The sequence below is a fragment of the Amblyomma maculatum genome, unplaced genomic scaffold, assembly GCF_055883805.1.
Source record: "Amblyomma maculatum isolate TAMU_Amacu unplaced genomic scaffold, ASM5588380v1 scaffold_15, whole genome shotgun sequence".
NCBI classification, from domain to species: Eukaryota; Metazoa; Arthropoda; class Arachnida; order Ixodida; family Ixodidae; genus Amblyomma; species Amblyomma maculatum.
Genome location: NW_028146740.1, coordinates 9,864,888 through 9,882,176, shown reverse-complemented (window position 1 = coordinate 9,882,176; position 17,289 = coordinate 9,864,888). Strand labels below are relative to the sequence as shown.

Below are 17,289 nucleotides of genomic sequence, written 5' to 3'. Positions count from 1 at the left end.
GGAGAAGAAAGGATAGCGGGATCGTAATAGGGTTTCAAACGGTCCACGTGAACAATCTCACGCCCACGGCGACGAAGGTCAGTGGAAGCGGCTAGCGGTTCAACTAGGTAAATGACGGGAGACGTCTGTTGGAGCACTAGATATGGTTCGTGGTATTTGGCAGTAAACTTGCTGGTCAGACCTGGTGGTGTCGATGGGACCCAGAGCCATACATGAGCACCGGGAGAGAATTGATGCACAGGGTGGCTGCTGTCGCTGTGCGCTTTCTTCTGGGCTTGCTCGTCCGAAGTAAGCGAGCGAGCCAGCTTGCGACATTCTTCAGCGTGCCTGGCAGCTGCTGAAAGTGATGTGTACTCTGAGATATCAGGGCAGTAGGGGAGGATGGTGTCGAGTGGAGACGAAGGTTCACACCTCTACAGCAGAAAAAATGGTGAGAATCCGGTAGTTGCTTGAACGGCGGTGTTATAGGCATAGGTTATAAATGGGAGAATCTTGTCCCAATCGGAGTGGTCGGAGGCGATGTACTTGGACATCATGTCACCCAGTGTGCGGTTGAAGCGCTCTGTGAGGCAATTGGTTTGAGGGTGGTACGCGCTGGCTGTCCGGTGGATGGTCTGACATTCGCGTAGGAGCGCTTCGACAACCTCGGATAGGAAAGATTTTCCTCGATCACTTAGAAGTTCCCGATAGGCCCCGTGCCATAGAATGAAATGATGAAGAAGAAAGGACGCGATTTTGGGTCCGGTGGCATCCTGAAGTGCTGCTGTCTCCGCATAGCGAGTAAGGTGATCGACGGCCACGATGATCAAACGATTCCCTGCAGGTGTATGTGGCAGAGGTCCATACAAGTCGATGCCAACACGATCGATTGGTCGGTACGGGCACGGAAGATGCTGTAGCGGAGCCGGCTGATGGAGAGGAGAAGGCTTGCGACGCTGGCAATCGATGCATGAACGCACATACTTATTGACGAAGGTGTACATACCGCGCCAGTAAAACCGCTGTCGCAACCGTTCATAAGTCTTAAATACACTCAAATGACCACACTGCGGATCATTATGGCAAGATGCGCATATATCACTACGGAGGTGGCGAGGTACGACGAGCAGCCACTTACGGCCATCTGGCATATAACTGCGTCGATAGAGGAGACGGTCACCAAGGGCGAAATGCTGCGCTTGACGACGAAGGGCGCGAGGAGCCGGTGAAAGTGACGAGTTCGTAAGAAGATCGATTTGTGATGTTAGCCACGGATCCTTGCGCTGTTCTGATGGCATGTCGTCGATGGACAGGGAAGACAGTACGATGCTGGAGGCAGGTGACAACGGAGTGTCAGGCGGCACCGGCGAGCGAGATAAAGCGTCTGCGTCGGAATGCTTGCGCCCTGTACGATGGATAACTCGGATAGCATACTCTTGCAGTCTAAGCGACCAGCGGGCGAGACGGCCGGTGGGGTCTTTTAGTGAAGACAACCAACACAAATTGTGGTGGTATGTAACAACATCGAATGGGCGCCCATACAAGTATGGCCGAAATTTCTGAAGCGCCCAATGAATGGCCAAGCATTCCTTTTCTGTCACTGACGTACGCCACAACGTATTCATCAACACCGGGTTTTCGTTGGGCAAGAACAACGCCGGGGTCGACGTCGCTGGCATCGGTGTGCACTTCAGTAGGAGCAGCCGGGTCAAAATGGCGCAATACGGGGGTGAGGTAAGTATCGTGCGCAATTTCGTAAAAGCAGCATCGCAAGCCGGCGACCAGGCAGCAAGATATTTGTGAGCGCTGAGAAGTCGCGTCAGAGGGGCAATGATGGTCGCAAAGTTCCGAACGAAACGCCTAAAATAGGAGCATAAAACTATAAAGCTGCGTAATTGCTTGATAGATGTTGGCTTCGGGAACTCAGCGACAGCGCGAAGTTTAGATGGATCTGGAAGGATGCCATCTTTAGACACTAAATGCCCTAAAATAGTGAGTTGGCGAGCGGCGAAATGGCACTTTTTCAGATTGAGCTGCAGACCGGCGTTGTTAAGGCATTGCAAGACAGTTTCAAGGCGAGTTAGGTGGGTCGCAAAGTCGGATGAAAATACAATATCATCCAAGTAGCAGAGACATGTGTGCCACTTCAAACCACGGAGAATATTGTCCATCATGCGTTCAAATGTGGCGGACGCATTACACAGGCCAAATGGCATGACGTTGAACTCATAGAGCCCGTCGGAGGTGACAAAAGCTGTCTTGGGGCGGTCGTCCTCAGCCATCGGAACTTGCCAGTAGCCAGAACGTAAATCGATTGAAGAGAAAAATTCCGCTCCATGCAAAGTGTCCAGCGCGTCGTCTATGCGTGGTAGCGGATAGACGTCCTTTCGTGTGATCGCATTAAGGCGTCGGTAGTCCACACAGTACCGAATAGACCTGTCTTTCTTCTTGACTAAAACGACGGGGGACGCCCAAGGGCTACTGGAAGGCTGAATTACACCCCTACTGAGCATCTCGTCGACTTGCTCATCAATAATGCGGCGCTCTGAGGCTGATACACGATAAGGGCGTTGGCGTAATGGGGCGTGCGTAGCAGTATAGATGTGGTGAGAAACAGTTGATGTACGACCCAAGGATAGCTGCTGGATGTCAAAGGAAGCTCGGAATCGGTTCAGCAAGTCGAGGAGCTTGGCGCGTATATCTGGAGCGAGAGCACTGTCGATGGCTTTGTCGAAGGTAGCCAGAGGCGATGAAGGAGACGAGGAACGAGGTGGGCTAAGGGCACTGACGTTGTGGGAGATTGTGTCGGCACAGGTGGAGAAAACCGGTGGGACGGTCACAAAATTTTCTTATCGAAGAGGCTCAGCATGCCCAACGCACTCGCCACGTTGCAACGTGAGTGGATAGAACGAATCGTTAGTAATGGCTAGTTCGGTGCGTCCGCTTCGTACAGTAATGACGGCGCAGGGCAGGGGAAGACAGCGTCGCGAGACGAAGAGGGAAGATGGGGTGAAGAGCACTGTACAGTCTTGAAGAGAGGGACAGTTTATAGGCACAATCGCAGCAGATGAAGGCGGGATATCAGTAGCATCCGCAACGTGGCATTTGGCTTCCCCTAGAATGTTGGCGGTAGTCGGTGCGGTGCACAGCGGAAAAACCTCTACTTCGGCACGAGCGCAATGAATTACGGCGCGATTGCATCTCAAAATAATGTCATAAGAGCAGTCACGGAGAACGATAAAACTGATGACGTAGAGAACGTTCTGAAGGTGACTCGAGCCGTGCAGGTACCGATCGGTTTGATGTGCTGAGCAGTGGCGGTGTGCAATGAAACCCCAGAATATGGCAGAACAACTTTTCGTAACAAGCGGCACAGTCTAACGTCAATAACCGACACAGCAGCACCAGTATCTACAAGCGCAAGAGTACAAATATGTTCAATGGTAAGTTCAATTAAATTGTTCGGTGGCGAAGCAGGACTTTCACTGGTCGACGGAAGCGCAGTTCTTGCCTGCGGAACTGTGTCTAGTGGTTTTCCGGCATTGGCGAGGTAGAACGGCGACGCATCGGCGACGGAGAGCGACGGCGCGGAGAGGTTGAGCGGTTGTCATTCGAGAAGTGGTCAAAGTCGGACGAGGGCTGAGGGGACGCACGGAGATGGGACGGCGGCTGCGCGTAGTTGACCGGGCTCTGATCGAAAGCGTACGGGGCCGGGTGAAGGCGGCACAGGCGTGCAACATGGCCAGGGAGACCACATGCAAAGCAAATGGGCCGGTTGTCAGATGTGCGCCACGGGCGTAGAATAGGTGGCGCACGGCGCTGGGTGAAAAATGCCCGCTGAGGTGAACCTTACGATGGAAAAGGCGTAGGAGGTGGTGGTCTTGCGGCAACCTCAGCATACGACAGTGGATTGTGTGCGGGCGTCGGGACAGCGTCGGCATGAATGAGCGGAGCTGTCAGTGGAGCGGCATGAAGACTTGGTTGTCGAGAGGGCGGAAGTGCGTCGGCAACTTGTTCCTGAATAACCTGGCATATGGTCGGAGCCAGGTGTGAACTGGAATGCGGAACGTTAGGAATTAGCGATAATTGCCGTGCAACTTCTTCCCGTACGAAGTCTGATTTGTTAAATGAGTGTGGAGCTGACAGGGGCGTCAGACATAGCCGCGATCGTGGCTTCAGGTTGTCGAGGGACGATGCGTTGCCGACGAAAGTCGTCGTAGCTTTGACACATTGTGACAACCTCAATTACAGTACGGGGCTGAATACGCCTTTGTGGATGCCCATTATGATGTGGTGAATCTTCTTGGCTTTAGTCATCGATGCGTTTACACGATGGCACAAATCTAAAACGTCTTCGATGTAGCTAGTGAAGGTTCGGGTTCTGGGGAACACACCTTTGGCTTGAAAGAGTGGAAAGGAGATGGAGAATAGCTATAAGCTAGTAATGCTGAAACGTTGGAAAAGACTGGTGGAACACAGGTGGAAGCACCTAGTACGGAAAGGCCTAAAGGCTGAGTACACACCCTGAAGGGTGCAGGAACGGTGTGAAAGCTGACCTCGGAAACGGTTAGTAGCCGGTGAACAAATCGCCAAGTGCTCACGTGGGAAGTATCCTCTGTAGGATACAAGGACCTCCAGCACTAGAGCGGACATAAGCATTGGATGGGATTAAAGCGTTTCCTCTGTCCCAAGGAAGCCGATGAAATGTACCTTCCAACATGCCCTGCCGAGCGAAAACCGTGAAAGAGTATCCATCAGTGTGCGCCGCCAGATTAAAGTCTGGCCACTTGCGGAGTACCTTGAAGTAGGCATGAACGTTGCAAAATCTATCTCTCAGTACTTCAACTAGAGTCGGGGTGTGGGAACCGAGCTGGGGGGACGGGGAACCTCAAAAGTGGCTTCAAGTAGGGAACCTGTCTCAGAAGCCGGAGACCCGGCAAACGCATTGCGGTGGTGGAATGATCCAAGGGTCCAGGGCCGCATATTCGGCTAAGAGCGAGTGCTCGCCCTCTACGGAGGCCCATATGGGAGCTCGACTCGAATTGTTTGACAGTCAAATCCTACGCTGCCCACATTCCCCTCCAACTTCCCATAACCCTATCCTAATTCCTATTTTCTATTATCCTACAACCCATCCCTTCCGCTACTTCCCAGGGGAGATACGTGGGGTCTCTCCGGGCCCGCTTCCTCCGCTGTGGGTCGCTTTAGTAGCACCTCCCCCTTTTATTTAATAAGTTCAAATCAAAAACGTTTGTCTTATTGACCTATTCATTTATTTTTCGAATAACGGAACTTTCTCTCCCCGCGATACATTAGTGGTGAGGGCGGAGTCTGACTTTGGACTCCATCTTACCTTATGTCTGCTGCACCCGCTCGCGCAAACGGTGTTCGGCGCGAAGCTTGTGGACCGCAGGGCGACCGAAGACATCCACAAAGCGAGACTTGAACGAGGCTCAAGGTGGAATGTCAGCCTCGTGATTGGTGAACCACAACTTTGCCACTTGTGTAAGGTAAAAGATAACGATGTTAAGTTTCAAGACGTCATCCAACTTATTGTGTGTGCTTACACGCTCATACGACGAAAGCCAGTCCTCCACGTCCTGATCGTCGTTACCGCTGAAGAACGGCGGGTCCCGCTGTCGAAGCACCCCGGAGCATGGAATTGAAGAGGCCGAAGAGGCCGAGGTAGCGGGGCCGGTGGTGTTGGTGCTGGAGTCGGTCAGTGCCGTTGGAATTCGGCGGCTGCGGAGCTCCAGGGCGAGAAAGTAGAAGAGAAATCCCGCGACCTCCACCAAGTGTTAAGCGGGGATCCAGGCACTGGTAGTGGGCACTGGTAGCGAGTAAGACAGGAGCGGGGGTGGCTCAGCTTGTAGACAGCTTGTCCGCAAAAGGCACTTCCTCTTTCTCGGCGATCTGTCCGCCTGATTGGAACTTCCTCTTTACAGTAGAAACAAGTTGCGCACAGAAGGACACACACAGGAAAAATAAACACAGGTAGGCAGAAAGAGCGTATTAACCGGCCGGTGCCGCCAGGCGTGACGCAGTTTGCTGAACGGCTAGTTTTCCTAAGTGTCGCGTTTAACAGGGCGACGGTAAAATGAGAAATGTTGCCTTCTTGACTTTCTTGTTAAGCTGGGCAGTATTTCAGGCAGTTGAGCTCAGTACGGCGGCGACTGCGCTTCACAAAGTCGCGCGTGAAGGGCAAGCTAACAGAAGTGACAAGGTGTGCTGGCCGCCGCGGTGACGTGACATGGCGTGAGGCGGTTTTGCGAACGGCTAGTTTTGCGTGATGTCGCGTTTAACAGGGCAACTGCAAGGTGAGAAATGTTTCATTCTTGTCAAATTGCGAGGCATTTCGGGCAGTTTAGCTCAGCACGGCAGTCTGCGCTTCACAAAGTCGCGTATGAAGGGCAAGCCAACATTGCGTGCTCGCCGGCCGTGGTGAGGCCAGGCCGCGGTTTTGCGAAAAGCTAGTTTTGCGGGGTATCGCGTTGCATTTAACGGGATAACGTTAAAGTGAGAAATCGTTTATTATGCTGCAAGCTTCATTGCTTCAGTTGTTCAGTGCTTTTGAAGAATATTGTCAGTTTAGTGGCTGTTATTTCACTCACTGCAGAAATGCATTTTCAGATAAGTTCGGTCAGCCAGCATTTCCTGACCTGTACGTTGCAAGAATAGATTTTGTACCAATTTTACGAATGACAGCTTTCCTGTTCTGGACCATAGGTGCTGCTCACCTAGTCTTCAGTACGCACCCACATGCACAGGTGTGTGCGCGGTGCAGTGGCCTTACATTGCATTGCGACCTTCTGCATCATGTTCACCCCTTTTCCAACAGCACTGCATGGACCCACGGACTGCAGCCGAAGCATGGCAGATGCTACGAGTGAACGGTGTGGCCTTCCCCAAAGCGTCACTACTCCTCTCTGCCCTGAACAATACAGGGCCCGCTTGCACGATAAAGTCCGCGCTAAGTCGAGACTTAAACAGTGTCTTTAGCAAGACCAGACTTTTTCAAGACCGGAGTTATTCAGGGCTGTCTTAACATAAGAGACAGTGGATACCTAGTTTAAGGACAGCGGGTACCTATACATGGGAAATCTTGGCCCCTGCTTAGGGAACGCGCCGTGGCACCTGACGGTGCTTTCAGTCTGTCACGGCGTGGTGAGGGTGAAAAACTTTATTGAAGAAAAAAAAAGAAAGAGTGCAGGTCAAAGGTCCTTTGCATGAGTGGAATGCCTAGTATGGGAGGCCACTGGACAAAGCTATCACCATTGCCCGTTGGCCAGGGTCAGTTGGGACTCTAGCGATGAGCAGCTAAGCAAGGCCGCGGATATCAGACTTGTACGTATCAGCGCTTTTAGGGAGCTTTAATTAACTGCAGTCCTCAAAAGCAAATATTGTGCTGACGTCAGTGCCGGTTGAATCGCTACTGAGGCATATTATAGGAATCGACCAGTTACATTTAGACGCTGTCCTAACAGCTATCAAAAGCTGAGAGTTCCCTCCCACAATTTTAGAGCACTCTACGCACTGCAGCTACAATTGAGGTTATGTGCGCCGCAAATGTGACCTAAAATCAGGTTGTGACAAAAGATGCCGTATTGGTAGGCTCACAGAATTTCGACCTCTCTAAAGGTCGCTCATTCACGGATCGTGCGTTTTATCTCGACGCAAGATTCACCAATCATGATTTATCTTGACACGAAACTGTCGGGTCGCTCATTCACCAATATCAATCCAATATTCAATATCATTCCGTTTTTAGAAAACGCCTAACTAGCTGCCACGCTCACACATTCCAATTTTTGGAGCCGTCACCACATCCTTTCTTCGACACGGTTTCCTTACCCACTGCTGGCACAGGCTCGTCGCTCGGAACGTTGCCTGTAAACCTCTTTACCAGCGGTATACAAAACGGGCCGCAATAGCACTAAAAGAATAACTTGCGCTTAGCAGCGGCACAGGTTGGAACACATGCCTGCAACACCCCTGAATAGAAAACGGGGACGTATTGACGAACTTCAAGATATACGGTTTTCGTTTTAGAGGGGCTTCGCGAAAAAATCTATAAGATTGAAATATGCTTGTTAATCTATCCATCTTCCGAAAAGTTGATTTGAATTTGTGACTAGTGTAAAAATACCAAATATACCGTTAATTTCTCAATCACCTTACTTTGAAAGCTTCCACGCTTCACTGTGATCGCGTGGACCATGCAGTGAAGTATTCTCAAAACGCGACGGGGCCGTTTCGTAAAGAGGGCCATTGCGACGGTGTGCCCAATAAAGCGCTTTACGAAAACCGATAATAACGTCGTTCTCAATACGCTTTCATTTAAAAAGCAGACAAAATCGCGCAAGTGCACGTCAGGTACAAATGGTTTCTGTCAATTTATTCAGGCCCCTTAAATAAATAATGCTTTCTTATAAAGCGCAGATTTTTCTGGATCCTTAAAGGCTGATATAGGTATATGGAAGTTTACTGCATTCTGCCACGATATGACAGCTCCCACTAGTTTTATGCAGGGCCTTATTGAGAAAAAAATTGTATGTCCAAAGCTGTGTAATATTTGTAATGTACTTTTAGTTTCGGTGTATGCCTATGCACAATATCAGTCATGTGCAAATGTTAGGCAAAAATGACAAAATTTTATTTTTATTAATTTTTATTATTTTTGCACCAGTTTGTAGAATATTTATTTAATGCATTCTTCCCCACAAATGTACTCGATTTGTATATCAAAATGTCAGTACTCCATACCCCAATTTCTGAAACACAAATGAACACAAATATGTTGCAGTATTGTTGACAAATACAGCTGTTCATATGACTACAGCAGTTGCCACCATGACAGTAATGTGGTATACTTGTGCAACCACAGCATTTGCTCTCACCGTTTTTTCCTGCAGATAAACAAAAACGACCAGGTACTTTTCTTCCAGTCATATAATTTTGGCCTGTTCTGGGTGTTGGATGTGCACAGGTTTCGAGTGGTATTGCAACCATATACAGATATGCAAGATCAGTAGCCCTTGAGGTGATTTAATGCAAGCATGTGACCAGCACAGCACGACATTGAGCAAAATCATTTGCACATACTGTTCTCGCAGCATACAATTGAGGAAATGGTGACCCACATTGGCAAGAAATATTATCATACAAGCAAAACAACATATACTTGAGAAAAGTACAGAATGACAGTTGTAGATGCCTTACACACACCAGACATGCTAATATTTGTTCTGCACGTCACGCTACATAGTGAGCAGCAGAGAATAAATAACAAACAACAGTTTGTAATGGTTACAGGTATTGGTCTCAAAGGGTGAAATTAATACTTTTGAAGCACTTGCAAGAGTATAATGCAGAAAAGCTTAGTTGACATAAAAACTTGACACAACAAAACATGCACATGATTTGAATCACGGTGGGTGAGGAGTGCTACAAAAGGCTATAAACATTCTAATACAAAGTTAACCAAAATGTTGTGAATATTGTACCTACAAATAATAAGACAGTTTTCTGTGGCCCTATATATACTCTTCAGTTGTCGCAACTGTAATTGCAATGTAAGCACTGCCAATAATACAGGTGTGATCACTGAAAGGTGATGGCAAAATTACTGGTTACACTTTGAGCAGGTAGTTCGCATTTTATTTTTATGCCACATGGCTCGTCCGAGCATTGCTGCCATGGATGCCATATGAGACAATTTATACAAAATCTGGGGCTGCGAACACCTACCATAATATGGTAGCCCGCGCTTCTACTTTTGCATACGTTCACCAAGTCTCCCAGAGTTTACCATTGCACTTTTATTCCATGCAAGTATTTGACAAAATGGCAATCTTTGAGTGATGGAAAAACATATTGCATGTGAAAAAATTTACTGCACAGACTGTAACAAAATATATATTGTAGGTATTAAAATAACAAATTCACAGCTTAAAAACATATCTGTAATCTGTTAAGTACCATACTTTACCACACTGAACCTACTCTTGGTGTAACCGATGTTAAGGTTACGCTTGGTTTCATTTATTGGGCTTAACATCCCACAGTGACTCAAGCTATGAGAGATGCAGTAGTGGAGAGGTAGGAAAATTTCGACCACCTCGGATCTTTTAACAATCACTGACATCGCACAGCAGACGGGCGCCTATGTTTTTGTCTCCATCGAAATGTGGCCACCATGGCCAGAATTCAATCCTTCATCTTCGGGTGCAGTAGTCGAGCACCCTAACCACTGTAACTCCACTGCAGGTAGACATTAAGCTTAGTGCTCAAATATAATCTCCTGTTTACATGTCTTGAATTGGATGTTACAACCAAAATGAAGTAAAAAGAAGATGTTTATGCTCCATCTGTTATGCTCTATATGTACTGCAATGTTAAACAGCTCAACAGCAAATACTTCAATGCACACTCTTGCGTAGGCTTCAGGATGTCAATAGAAGACTGCCGTAGCGCATAGTGAAATAAGCACATTTGCATAGTTATCCTGTCATGAGAAGTCACCCAGTGAAAACATTAAACTCAGTGACTAGCACAGGCATAATTCATTTCACATAACTGTACTTAAAGCAGGAGAAATCTTGCTGCACCATGCCTTTGCGCAGCATAAATCTATAACCCCAGTGAGGATAAGCATGTACAGACACTTCATCTTGCACTTCCATTTGCTTGCCTATGCTGCACGCATACTCCTGGGACACGTTGTGAAGTTAGCACCTCGTCATGATGCTGGTCCACACATGGTCCAGTGACATGTGCTGCTGATCATGGAGGGAATGGAAGCAGCGTTTCAGCTGCCCTATTGTCCTACAAAAAAAAAACATCGTGAGTGGGCTATGCAATGCCACTATAACGTTGGTGACGCGCGTAATGCAAGTTGCTGCAGTAAAAGTGAATGCATATGCAGAATAATAAAAATTGTCTCTCCATCATGATGCATTTCAAATAATGCCACATCTGCTCTGAGTAACCTGTGGTTGATGGAACTGACAGCTTCGTAATATGCTGTACATGGAAAGTATGTTTTGAGCATTTGTTCTTCCAGGCTATCACACAACCTGTAAACGTGTCCGGCGAAATGTAATGCAGTAAATACCCTTGCATCATTAATGAATGGAAATATTTCGATACCTTCATTTAAGGAAATATATATCATGCTCAAATGACAAAATAATGCTATGATTTTTGTAAAAATCTAATTGCTAAGTAAATATTGATATGTGTCATTCAACAAATATAACTTGACTGACACCCAACCATAATTTGTTTGTTTGCTGAAAAGCTTCCCCCCCCCCCCTCCACAGGCTTGGCCAAAGTTATTTGACTGCAGTGTTATTTAACGAGTAAACAAATGCGACATCAAAGTCAATTTCTTTCAGCATACATTGTTCGCTCAACAACGCTTGCAACTGTACCAAGCTGTTCGAACAACACGGACATCCACAACCGGTCAGTGTCTGGGATACCATGCAATCCAATATTTAGAATGTGCTGAGCACCTACCTTTCAATTACTGCTCTGGTGGTGCCGTGAGCTGCACTGTAGCGCTTTTTGCCGCACATGTCCGCATTCTAGAGCCAAAGTCTGCATGGATAGCCACTGCAGCAGGATGCCGGTGTAAGTGCCGGTTTGAAGAGCTGAGAGAGGGCGCTGTGTGTGAGCACTCGTGCGTCATATGTGCCACCGGGCCACTTTGCGACCACATCGAGGATCTGACACTTGCTGTCCACCACAAGCTGCACGAAGATGGAGTGGTAGAAATGCCTATTTATATGTACGCTCCCTCGTACAGCTCATGGGCCTGGATCTTGACATGAGTGGCATCGATGGCGCCCACGATGCCAGGGAAACCTCCAGCAGCACAGAAATCGCTCATGCAGCCCGGCAGCTCATCCTGGGATGGCCAGCTGTAAAGCAGGAAACCTGTATCACTTCTGGTGCGCATATTCATCGGTTATAGTTGCAGGTAATCATGTGGCGGCACAAAACCGAGATTGAATTCCACGCTGATGCTATTGCGTAGCAAGACTTGTCGTCCCTTACTCCATCGGTGACGTGCCGATGAGGCTCTGAAGAGGATGCAGTGCAGAGCACATGCCCTAAGTGTCCAAGGCCAGCTGCCGAGATGGATTTTCGCCACATTTTATGGACATGCCCAGGAATGCAGCCGTCAAGAATAAGACGACTACAAGAAGTTGGATCGGCTGTCGGCTACACAGGAGGAACATTTACACTTGTGGCTAATGGACAAATTAAGAGCCCGAGCTTGCTCCGATTCCTTGAATAAAATAGACTGCATGATTCCCTTTAAGTTAAAAGACAGCCTCATTTATGCCGCATGACAAGCCTTAAAAAAAAAGAAAAAGAAAAAAAACCTTGTCGTAGACCCTGTATGATGGAAACCCCGTCAAGGTGCGCAATCAGTACCGTTGTGCTCGATCAAGGCAATAAACGCTTATGACCGTAATAGGTGAAAAAAATAAACGTTCCTGAAAATATTGCTTCGCTGTTGCTAACGTCCGCTATGGGCCCTGTATATCACAACAACCGCTAAATAAAGGCACACGATTTAAGCACTTTCTTCAATTTCTTCCTGCCTTGACTCTACTGGTCAAGAAACATCACAATAGGCAAAATGGGTGAAATGACAACGGCGGCTCTTACCGTGTCCAGGCTGCGGCGTTCCGTTTCAGTGCGACAACGACTCTTCTTACTGCCCGGCTTGCCGTCGACTCGTCCACGCCGACCGGTTCACTAGCCTTTATGAGAAAGCCGCCGGTAGCAAAAACTTCAACGCCCGAAGCACCAGGCAGTATGAAGTTACCGCATGACTGCGATGAGTCGGGTTCGGTTAACGGATGCTGACTCTGCCGAAGCGAGATCGCAGCTGCAGCTCAAACTCGCAGGGATATTTCCTGTCCCTGAAAGCACGTTCACGACACAAGTGGAGATCTGCAACGGGCAGCACGCGATACTGACGCTCCGGAGGCATTCGACGAACGAGAAAACGTGAGCGAACGCACACCACGCCGATCAACACACAACGAGTGACCATCTATTTAGTTTTACGGCCTCCCAAAACATGACGACGGGATTTAGTGCAGTTTCAGTTAGTTTGTAAAGCTGCCGAGAAGCGGCGCGCACATCCTTATTTGACAAAACAACGCAAGAAAGGCAAGGGATTAAAACAAAAACAAAAACGCGTATATGAGCGTCAAGCCAAGCGCTACTTCAAAGGCGTTGCCACCTCTCGGTGAAATATTGCGGCAAACGTCGTGACTCTGTCCAGCTCGTTCATAGGCTTTGTGCAGGCATCAAGTCTATCTCGGTTGGCTCTGTATGTCCTTATGGCCAGCGTTCTTAGCTTAGATTTCCCTACGGCTTAAGTCGCTTGCACAAAACTTTCAGTGCGCGTTTAAGACTGCGGTTAAGACGGAGCTTAAAGACAGCGTTCAGGCAGTCTTAACTGCGAACTTTATTAAGATTCAAAATGGCTGCAGTGCGGCTGCTACGGCTGGATACACATGATAGACCCCTTCGAACGTGGAAAACGTGCAACTAAGCTTTTCTGTACCCCTTCGTGTTGATGCAGAGGTGACACGCGTCCTCTCGGAGTTGTTTAGTGACTGGGAACTTGTGTCGACGTTCTTCCGTTGCTCTTTGGACTGCCATGCGAGTCGCGCTGGCTTCGTCGGCTTGAGGTGAGCTTGAACATTTTCGCCATTCTTTTGCGCGGGTGCTTTGCTATGATACGTCTCTCGTGTATTAAACGGTGAATGCAGTAAAAAAAAATAATAACAATAGTACGCGAAACGTAGTGATACTCTTCATCACCGTTTTGTTTGTGCTATGATACCGGGCGATGCAGAATAATTGATGATGCGTTTCCGAACCCATTTCTTGGTTGCCGTATTTGCCGTCGTAGTTGTTGCGACGCACATATTTCTTTTTTTTCGTTTTCCCTGTTGTGTGTACTGGCACCGTATATCCCACGGGGGCCTTTAGTGGTGTGACTATACGGCTAAACCCGGCACGAGCTGCCGGTTTCAAACCTCGCATGAGTCTCGCTTGCTAATCGCCTCTTTCTTTCCGCTCAGTGTGTAAAATGGGGCGTGCAGCTCAAACATGCGTTCGTACCGCTACATGTAGGTTCCAAATCAAGAGCAATTGAAACGTGTGTCACAAGTGAAACACGTACGTCTTGTTTCCAGCCGTCATTCTCCGGAGGATGGGCCTGGCGTGAATACATCAAAGCTTTGGGAGGCTTCCAACGTATCGTGGGCGCCATCCATTGCACTCTCTTCAAGATCCTAGTGCTGGGCTGCATCTGAGAGCGTGCACAAACCAACTGATCGTCTTCGCATTAGTGCTTCAGTGATTTTGCGCTGTTCAAACAGCGCTTGTTCTGCCATCTCAGGTAGCAGCTCGCAAGTAGCTCGTTGATGGTTGGATGTTTATACGTCCCCGCTGCTTTTGGTGTCAACGCTGCGTGCTTATTGTGTGGAGCCCTTCACAGCGTCACCAGAAGTGAGACCATCTGCAGATCGTTTTGATTGCTCATGTGTGCTTGGTGCCAGCACTATGTGTTCAGTGTGTGCAACTTGGATGTTCACAGTGCCGCTAGAGAAGTGAGACCCGTTGCACCTGTGCTGTTGGTGTCAGCCTTGTCAGCTTTGTGTGCTGCCGAAATAATCAGTGTCAACACTTGTGAAGCTGCAGCTGCCAATGTTGGACTTCTAACATATCTAGCAAACCTTAAAAGTTGCTGTATCAGTCTCCAGCATATTTAGGCACTCACTTTTGTGGAGACAATTGGTGGAGTCCTGACCGGCCTGCTTTTAAAGTGTGCTTCACAAGAATGCAGATGTTTGCAAAGTGTTTATGCAATTAAAAAGGCAATTGCATTCATTTATAGCAAAGTATCAATACACTGTGTAAAATGTATTACTGCATATGCAACTTTCGGAACCCTTTCATTATCCCCCAGAGTTCACATACTCATACTCCTGTATCCAATGTGAGCAATGTGTTTTGAATACTGATACTACCTGTTGCTGCAGGCAGGTACGTTATGTGTGCGCCAAGAATGTGAGAGATGTTTCCAACTCCCTTGAATATTCTGTCCCATGTCTCGAAGACCTTTTTCTCAGGCTGCATTACCACGATAAAAATGTGCTGTAGCAAAATCCAGCTCTGAACCATGGCTTGTCCTTTGTGCATTATTTATTTATGTATTATGTTACTGTGAAAGCTACTGTGGCAATCAGCAAAAGACGCTAAAGACGCAGGCACAAAAGTTAAACTTATCCGTGATAAACTGACAGTAAATGGTGTAGCCTATACCTGGAACATGGAAACTAACAGTCGTGTTAAGCTGAGCAGCACTCGCGGCTGCTCATGCGATAAAGACCATTGACAAATATTCAATAAGGAACTCAATCTGCTAAATGTTAATGCCCGCAGTATTGTTAATAAGCCTGAACTATTCGAATTTTTGTCAGTGTTCCACGAACCGCACTTAATTGCTGGCACAGAAACTTGGTTGCACTACGACGTACAGAACGCTGAAAACCGTCTCATCTTTATTTGCCGTTGGCTCAGGCTTTTTCAGATAGTAGCATCACAATATTTTACATCACAAACTACAATCCTTCAACATGCAACCCTTTAAGGCCCATGATCTTTTTAAATTGCTTAGTTTTTCTTTAGGTTATTGAGCAGGCTGAGTGCGTGGAAACAATGTGCACAACAGGCTATTTTGCTAAGATTCTGCATCATGATATATTGTTTGTACACATTTCCTTGTGGTTGTGCTATGCCGCACTTCACTTCCAAATGGTCATCATTGAAATATTCGTGTGAATCACAAAAGGCCAACAATTGAGTGTAATGATTGCAATATGCCAAGTTTGAAAGCATTTTGTTCCAACACATTCCTGCTTACAAAAATTTAAATATTTCAGCAGAGATATAGCTCGATTGTGGTACAGCAGAACAAAATTGCATACTGTTCGTCACGTCAGCTCTATAAGTGCGGTATCGTCACTTGTCTAGCATCTTAATCTTTGCTTTTGCTGTTAAGTGAAAGCCTCCTACAAAGCCTCCAGGCATGAGGTTTTCAGTGATTTTCAGCCTCCAGGCAGCGGTTTTCAATACCTTTAATGATTACAGCAGACAAAGTAGGTCACGGTCACAAGACCCAGCACCAATAAATGGTTGTTGACATATTTATGCACTCTCCTTAGTACCTGATTTCATAAGGGACGTTAAATACCGTTAATGAAAGTATGTTCTTTGTCCTCGCTAATATCCGAACACTGTGATTCTTTAACTGCATGTGCACTAGCAGCTCATATTGACAATGGTTAGCCTATTATTTGAAAGTAGATGGGATGCTACAATTTTAATGGGGGGTTTGGCTGGGTTTAAACGAAATTTCAGGGAAAAAAAAAGGGGGGGGGGGGGACATGCCCACCAATATGGTATACAGAGAAGTACCGTAAAGCAGTCTTTTAGGCCCCCTTCTTTTTATTCTCTACATTAATGATCTTGTTTCCATAGATTCATCTGCAAAACACATTTACGCTGATGTTACAAGTCTGTTTTTCTCTGTCACTCGGGCATAGAGCTCTCCAGTCGGGCTAACATAACCTTGGAAAAAAACTGAACACTGAGCGTGTCAAAACAGCCTAAAACTCACTGACAATAAAACAAAAGCAGTTCTCTTCCATCCCAGAAATAAAGCAATCGAGCTTTATCAATACACTCAGTGGCACTAAAACAGAAATTGCTCACTTTGTGAAAGCGTTAGGCGTGTACTTCTCAGGGCACATGACATGGGAAGTTCACATAGAATATTTAGTCAACAAACTACCACACACAATAGGTTCTCTACGCCGACATTTCCCAGTATTTCCACTTACCATTAACATTATGCTTTGTAATTCACTCTTTTCGTCAGTTCTGAACTACTCCTTGCTAGTATGGGCAACAACAACAGCAGAAAAACGTACAATAAGAAATATTGCTGAAGCTTCTTACCTCGAACATGCAGGACCAATATTTAAGCAGCTAAAATGGGTAAAGTAACATCTTTGTATACCTACAGGCTTTTGTGCTTATATAAACAAGACATCAATAAAAAGGACAACACACTAACACTCATAGCAGCGCTTCAAGACAACACACACTTACGACACCCGTGACCCGGAGCATTGGCACGTTACAGCATGCCGGACGAACTATGTCAAGCAGATGCTTCGCTTCAGGCTTTCTACCATATTAAATCAATAA

At 47.1% G+C, this 17,289-nt stretch overlaps 1 long non-coding RNA gene across 1 annotated transcript; it reads right to left on the bottom strand.

The window, feature by feature from the left end:
* Positions 1 to 10,491: 10,491 nt before the first annotated feature.
* LOC146172019 (uncharacterized) lies at positions 10,492 to 13,040 on the bottom strand. The gene is made up of 3 exons (XR_014702644.1): positions 12,661 to 13,040; positions 11,500 to 11,903; positions 10,492 to 10,803 (listed from the first exon to the last, which is right to left on the bottom strand). It is a non-coding gene; the product is annotated as an uncharacterized LOC146172019 (long non-coding RNA).
* Positions 13,041 to 17,289: the final 4,249 nt, after the last annotated feature.